At 40.8% G+C, this 5,967-nt stretch overlaps 1 non-coding gene across 1 annotated transcript; it reads left to right on the forward strand.

The window, feature by feature from the left end:
* Positions 1-5,001: 5,001 nt before the first annotated feature.
* Positions 5,002-5,195, forward strand: LOC140224939 (U2 spliceosomal RNA). Its single transcript, XR_011900160.1, has one exon. It is a non-coding gene; the product is annotated as a U2 spliceosomal RNA (small nuclear RNA).
* Positions 5,196-5,967: the final 772 nt, after the last annotated feature.

Genomic DNA, 5,967 nt, shown 5'->3' on the forward strand with positions numbered 1-5,967 from the left:
GCTTCTTCGTGTACGAATACTGGTATCAACTACCATGCTTTATATAAAGTAGAAATGCATCCTCATCTCTGATGGTATAGTCGTTGATACCGCCATCCGTGCTCGAGTGTTCGTTTTATCTACCTTGTCAGTTGAAGGCGAATGCACTTACACGGACTTACCGTCTCTAATCGGGCTACCTCATTCTATTCTCGTGTTGAATCAAAGTCGAGTCAATTATCGTGTCACATGAGCATCTAACTTAGAGACAATTGAGGTACTTTCAAAGTCATTTTTGAGTCAATGATAGTCATTTGAGGGGCTTAGAGGATAATTAAGGCGCATTAGTGCAGTATTTACTATCTCAAGAAATACGCATCCAGAGTTTCGAATTAACATGGATCCATATAGCGGAAAGAAAGTCCAAACTGACTTTTTGATGCTTTAGAATGAGAATTTGGGAGCAAATTTTTCACAGATTGTGCATTAAGACCAGTTATACTTGAAATCATTAATATCTCAATTTTTTAGAAAACTGCACTTATGCGCCGTGTCCTCCATGCCCCTCATTTAGAGTCAAATTAATCGCAATATAGTCAAATTTGACTCATTATGATAGTCAAAGTTGACTCAATTTTATCTTTAATAAATATGGGAGCAGAAAATAATAATTTTAACATTGCACGCACTGGACAAAAAGTTCCATCTTTGGTTGCAAAAATTAAACGAGACGATGAGCCTCTTAAGTCTTAAATCCAAAGATCCAAAAGTCGAACCCCAGCACTCCAATGTGACAAAGTGTCTAGCCCCGATCCTAGTCGCGGTCGCCTCGTCCCGAGGGACAGAAGCTTTCGGGTTGTGCTCATGTTGACACTGTTGACAGAAGTAAACGTACCGTGACGTGATGCCACCCTGCCCGCCGCTCCGTGGCCCGCCTTTGTATCCCTATTAACACGCGCAACCCCTTCTACGCTGCCTCCCCCTCCCGCGGAGTCCCGAAAAGCGAAACTGCGACCGAAACCGCATCCCTAATTTTCCGGCTCAATTGTTACGTCATAAATTACAATGACTTCCTGCCCTCGTAAGCCTCGCTCGAGGACAGGTCTCGGAATCACTCACACTAGATTGAACAAGAATGGAAGATACAATAGACCGCCGGAGACCGGACGAAATGAGAAATAAAGCATCACGAGCTGTACTTGTTTTCTTTTCCGCGTTGAAAGTTCATGAAAATCACGTTTAGTAATTTCAAAATTTCCAAAGTGAGCGATAATTGCACTGAGCAAACTGACGGATCCACAGGAAGATCAAAAACATTTAAGTGGCTGAGTCACACATCGACGATGAAACTCCAAAAACGACGTATCTCGTTTGCGGTGTTTAAAAACATCCGCTCCTTTAATTTTTTTTTTTAAAGAGAATAAATCAACATCATTCCTTGAAGTTTGTATAGAATTTACTTTACACAGAGAGGGAAAATTATGGAGGTTTTTAAGAATTCACGTTGAGTTATTCTCGATTTAAAAATTAACGTAAGACGGAAATCTACGACGTGGCAAACCGAGATACGTGGTTTGGGAGTTTCAACATCGATATTTAAGTAAGTTGGAAGGAGCCTTGCGGTTTATTTGCGACTTCTCCTTTATTTCCTTCGATGAATCAGTATTATTCTCCCCTCTTCAAATTTCGGTCTTTAATCTGATTTCGTAAGAAAGTCACCAATGAAGGAAATCAAGTAATTATCCAAGGTAGATTTACACAGGTATGGACAGAACTAAACAACTGGCCTCTGATTGGCTCTCCAGCGGCCCCTTAACGTCAGCCATTTTGGATGTTTTGATTATTTTGATTTATTATGTTCGGTTTATCGTTTGTCAAAATTTTGTGGGATTTTTTGCACAATTTTGGTTATGCGATATTAATTTTAGCGTTTAAACGCACAAACGTTTGAATGTTAATTTGATTGTAATTTAATTAAAAAACGGGCCCCTTAACCTACGTCACGAAGTCATGTGACACGTACTGAGGCTCATGGGAAATTTTCAACTTTTCCATACCTGTGTAAATCTACCTTGGTAATTATCAATATTTTTTATATCATTCAGTAGACACCTAAAAAGTTTCTGGAGTTCTGATTTCTGAGTTCTGACAAGGAGGGCCATCCAAAAAGAGGCATCAGATTGGATTCGGGTTTTGTTTTCAAACTTGTGGCGATCGTACCTTGAGTTCTATTCAAGCTAGAGAGCAAGAGCCCTTCCGTGTTATTCCTTTAATTATTTTTTAAGACGGTTAATCTTGTGTTCTACAACTTGTCCAAGGAGGCTTTCAATTCATGTTTTTCTAATATCATAATTGGGTATGTTGCCTATGCTGAAAATTGACGGCTAACTTTAGATGGACGACACCTACGAATATGTTAATAACATCACTGGTTCAATCAACGCTTATTGAGCGAGATTACTTTGGATTACTTGCGCTAATCGATAACTATTCGCGCTCTTTGGTGGGTGTGTTGCATATGCGCAAAATTTAAGGCGAACTTTATATGAACGACTCGTAGAGTCGTAGACTTACAGATAACAAATGAAGTTAATTAAATGTCTGATGGTTAGATGATGAATAACGAAATAATAACACGCCTGTGAAGAATTATATAGCTAAATTAATGCGCACGATGAAGAGAACTCACAAGCTTCCCACACGGCATTTAAACAATTCCTCCATGGAAGATTGTTTCTATGTTATTTTCAAGGATTTTTCTTACGACAGGTGTTGGGTCGGGGGTAAGAAATACCATTAAAATTAAAGTATCCAGATAAAAGTTGAAAATGCACATTGTTATCAACATTCTTTTTTGGAAGGGGCGGGGCAGGTGGAAGTCTATGAGTTCAGACAAGGGCAACTTTCACCCGACGAAAGTCGCGTAAGTTCAGTGACAAAAAATTCCACAAGGCGCAATGGGGCCGCCGGCTAGGCGATTTTTTGATCATATTTCAAAACGAAATCATATCGTTATGGCCACATTCATGTATATTGCTAATTCGATGCTTAGAAATTTGCAAAAGCTGAATAATTCAACCCTAGGACGAGGTACATACTTTCCATTGACCATTTTCAAATGAGCTAGGGATAGGTTCATTAGGCTGTGCACGCCATCTAGTGCTGAAATTCGAGACTACTCGCTGTCCTCAGACTCTCCCCTCCCCTCACCACTCCATCGGAACAGTACCGGCTGCTGGCGGCGGCGCCAATCTGTCTGGCGCGAAGCGTTCGGATGCCCACCTTTGACTGTGCCGCGCAGCGCCAAAACCTAGACTCCCGAGCGCCAGGCGCTAACATTCCTTCGTTCCTTTCTCGCATGGCCGGACCACCCCACAGTGAACTCGCGGAACTACTACTTAACGTTTAAACACTTCCTTCTATGCGATTATGAGTATTGATACATCTTCTCTCAGTAATTTTTCACGAGGAACCCGAATCTGAGGTCAGATTTTGGATTAAACGATAATCTTTGCAGAACCATGGTCCTGGGACGTGGGAGGCCGTTTAAGTAATACAAGAGACGTTTGCAGGGCCAATCACAAATACGCAACGCTAAATACAGGATTTTTTGACTCCTCTCCCTCCTTGTAACGTTTTTCGACGTAGGTCCGATCCTCTAAGACGGGGAAACAAAACGACGTAACGCTCTCTTCAACCTCCCCTTCCCCTTCAACGTTACGTATTTTATAACGGCTCCTAGGATGCCGGAAGCTGGGATTCTCTTTAAAAGCCTTACAATGAGGTTACGTGAATATACACGTGAAAACATAAATGAAGAAAAAGTAAAATAAATAAACTTTTGTAGCGCTGAGACATTTTGCCACCTGAGATTACTTCTCTCCTCAGTATGTAAGTCTGCAATTGCTTCCTTTTTTTCATTTTCATGTTCACGTTCCCCTGCAGAACGCGTACATATTTTCCGCTTTTTTGGCTCCTCCAAAGTTTTTAGGGGAAAATCGGAGGATCGTGGAGGAGGGGCAATTATTTTATACTCAAGGGGGGCGTCGGGTGTTTATGAACGGATGCCTTTTGTGGAGAAAGGGGATGGGATCCGGAAAACGGTAAGAATGCCTCAAGTACTAATACATTTTTTTTAAAAAATTAAGAAGGCGGGGATTAAAAAAATATTTATCAGAAAAGGCAAGAAAAAAATTAATATACTTGTTAAAAAATTGAAAAAGTCTCTTTTGCAAGTTAAAGCAGACGCAGTTTCGGTCGCTTTTGAATAAATATGTGGTCTCATGCCACTCAGGCCCGGTTCAGTCCCCTCTTGTCATGGACTTATCCCCTAGTTAAAATATGACGAGCATTCCGGGTAAGTACCTGTTAAATTTTAACTGAAGATTCATACTCCTATAGTTCTATCGGTTTAGGTCTAATATTTCACATTATTCCAATCGTTATTGTTGCAAGTTATGTGGCCAGTTTCATCAACGTTCGGGGAAAACTTGATTTTTTAAGCATAATTCCAACCAAATAGCGAGAAAAAAAATCAAGTTGCTCCAGGTCAACAAGAAACAAGGATTGAATTTAAACTTGAGTGCAACCTTAACCATCATGACTTTCAGAGGTCGAGAGTTTTTGGCGTCCAAAAAATATAGTTTCTCGATAAAATTAAGTATTACGTAGGCGACGACGCATTGAGCGCGTGTGGTTCACCGCGCGCGGCGCGGCGCGGCTCATTCGCAGTTACCTGCTCTACACCTGCGCACCCCTGGTTCGGTACTCATCCGCTAGATCGCGCAGTGTCGCTTTTAACGGTATTGCTCAAAGTCTTTCGGCAATTCGAACCAATGTTGCTGATAAAATTTTTTAAAGTAGAATTTTGTGGTAGAGGACAGTTTTTTACTCCTAAATGACAAGACTGTTTTTTTTCAATTTTTGGACTCAAACAGTGGTCGCAAGCTCACAAATGCGAAAATCGCGAAAATCCTAAACGTGTGCCCTGGAACTACTCCAGCCGAACGCCTCTCTTCAGTTATCGCTTCTCGGCCTTAATGGCTAAGATCAAAGTGTAGTATCTGTTCTTATCAGCTTAATATCTGATACGACTCGCACTGCGAGTCCAGTATATTAAACTTATTTTTGGAAACAGGCGAGATGTTAGGAGCTTGCTCCACTCTTGCCACGGATCGGCCCGGTATTGCAGTACCGCCGGGATCGGTCCAATAATCTTCACATGCCTCCTTTTAAATTCTCAAATCGGAATGTTCGCTGTTCCTGAATCCGGTGATTTCTTCGATTGCCTCTAATTCATAAATCCAGATCCGCGGGAAAGGATTTCTGGCGTTGCGAGCAAGGTCTCAAGCTAGCTCAGCTCGAGTGGTGAGTGTTCGTTCAGTTAGGATGGTTCGCCTAATAAGTGCACATTTATAATCACGTAAGTACTGCCAAAGAGCTGAGCTGAATGATCAATTATGCGAATAATTCATTCTGGATTCCTTTCCGAGCTGTTCGTGTTCGATGCGCGAGAACTCACAGCGCTTTCCACTGCGATATACCTGCACCTCTGAGCATGGGCAAATATTTATCGCTAGTTTTTTATTTAAAAAAAAAAAAAAAAAAAAAAAAAAAAAAAAAAAAAAACTTCTATGATAAATTCTCACAGTAAAAGTTTTTACTAAAGTCTCGAAAACAAGTATCCGACAAATAAACATGAACCTATAGGTATATCTATATCTACCGGCCCTGTAGGGTGCCTCATCTTGGACGTAAAAAAGAAAAATGTCCGAAATCCAACAGAGATACTTGCCAAAAAGTTGTCTCATGGTTAGAAAAAAATCACAAAAAAATTTCAGGGTCGTAGCTAAAGGTTAAGTGGTCCCGTAAGGCACTTAAGTGGTTTTACCGATTTCTCATCTTGGCGATTTTAGCAATTTCGCAGATTTTTTTTGGTGGAAAATGCAGTCGAGCTAGAAAGTCGCAAATGCGGATAATGACACTTCT

The sequence above is a fragment of the Bemisia tabaci genome, chromosome 6 (genome assembly GCF_918797505.1).
Source record: "Bemisia tabaci chromosome 6, PGI_BMITA_v3".
NCBI classification, from domain to species: Eukaryota; Metazoa; Arthropoda; class Insecta; order Hemiptera; family Aleyrodidae; genus Bemisia; species Bemisia tabaci.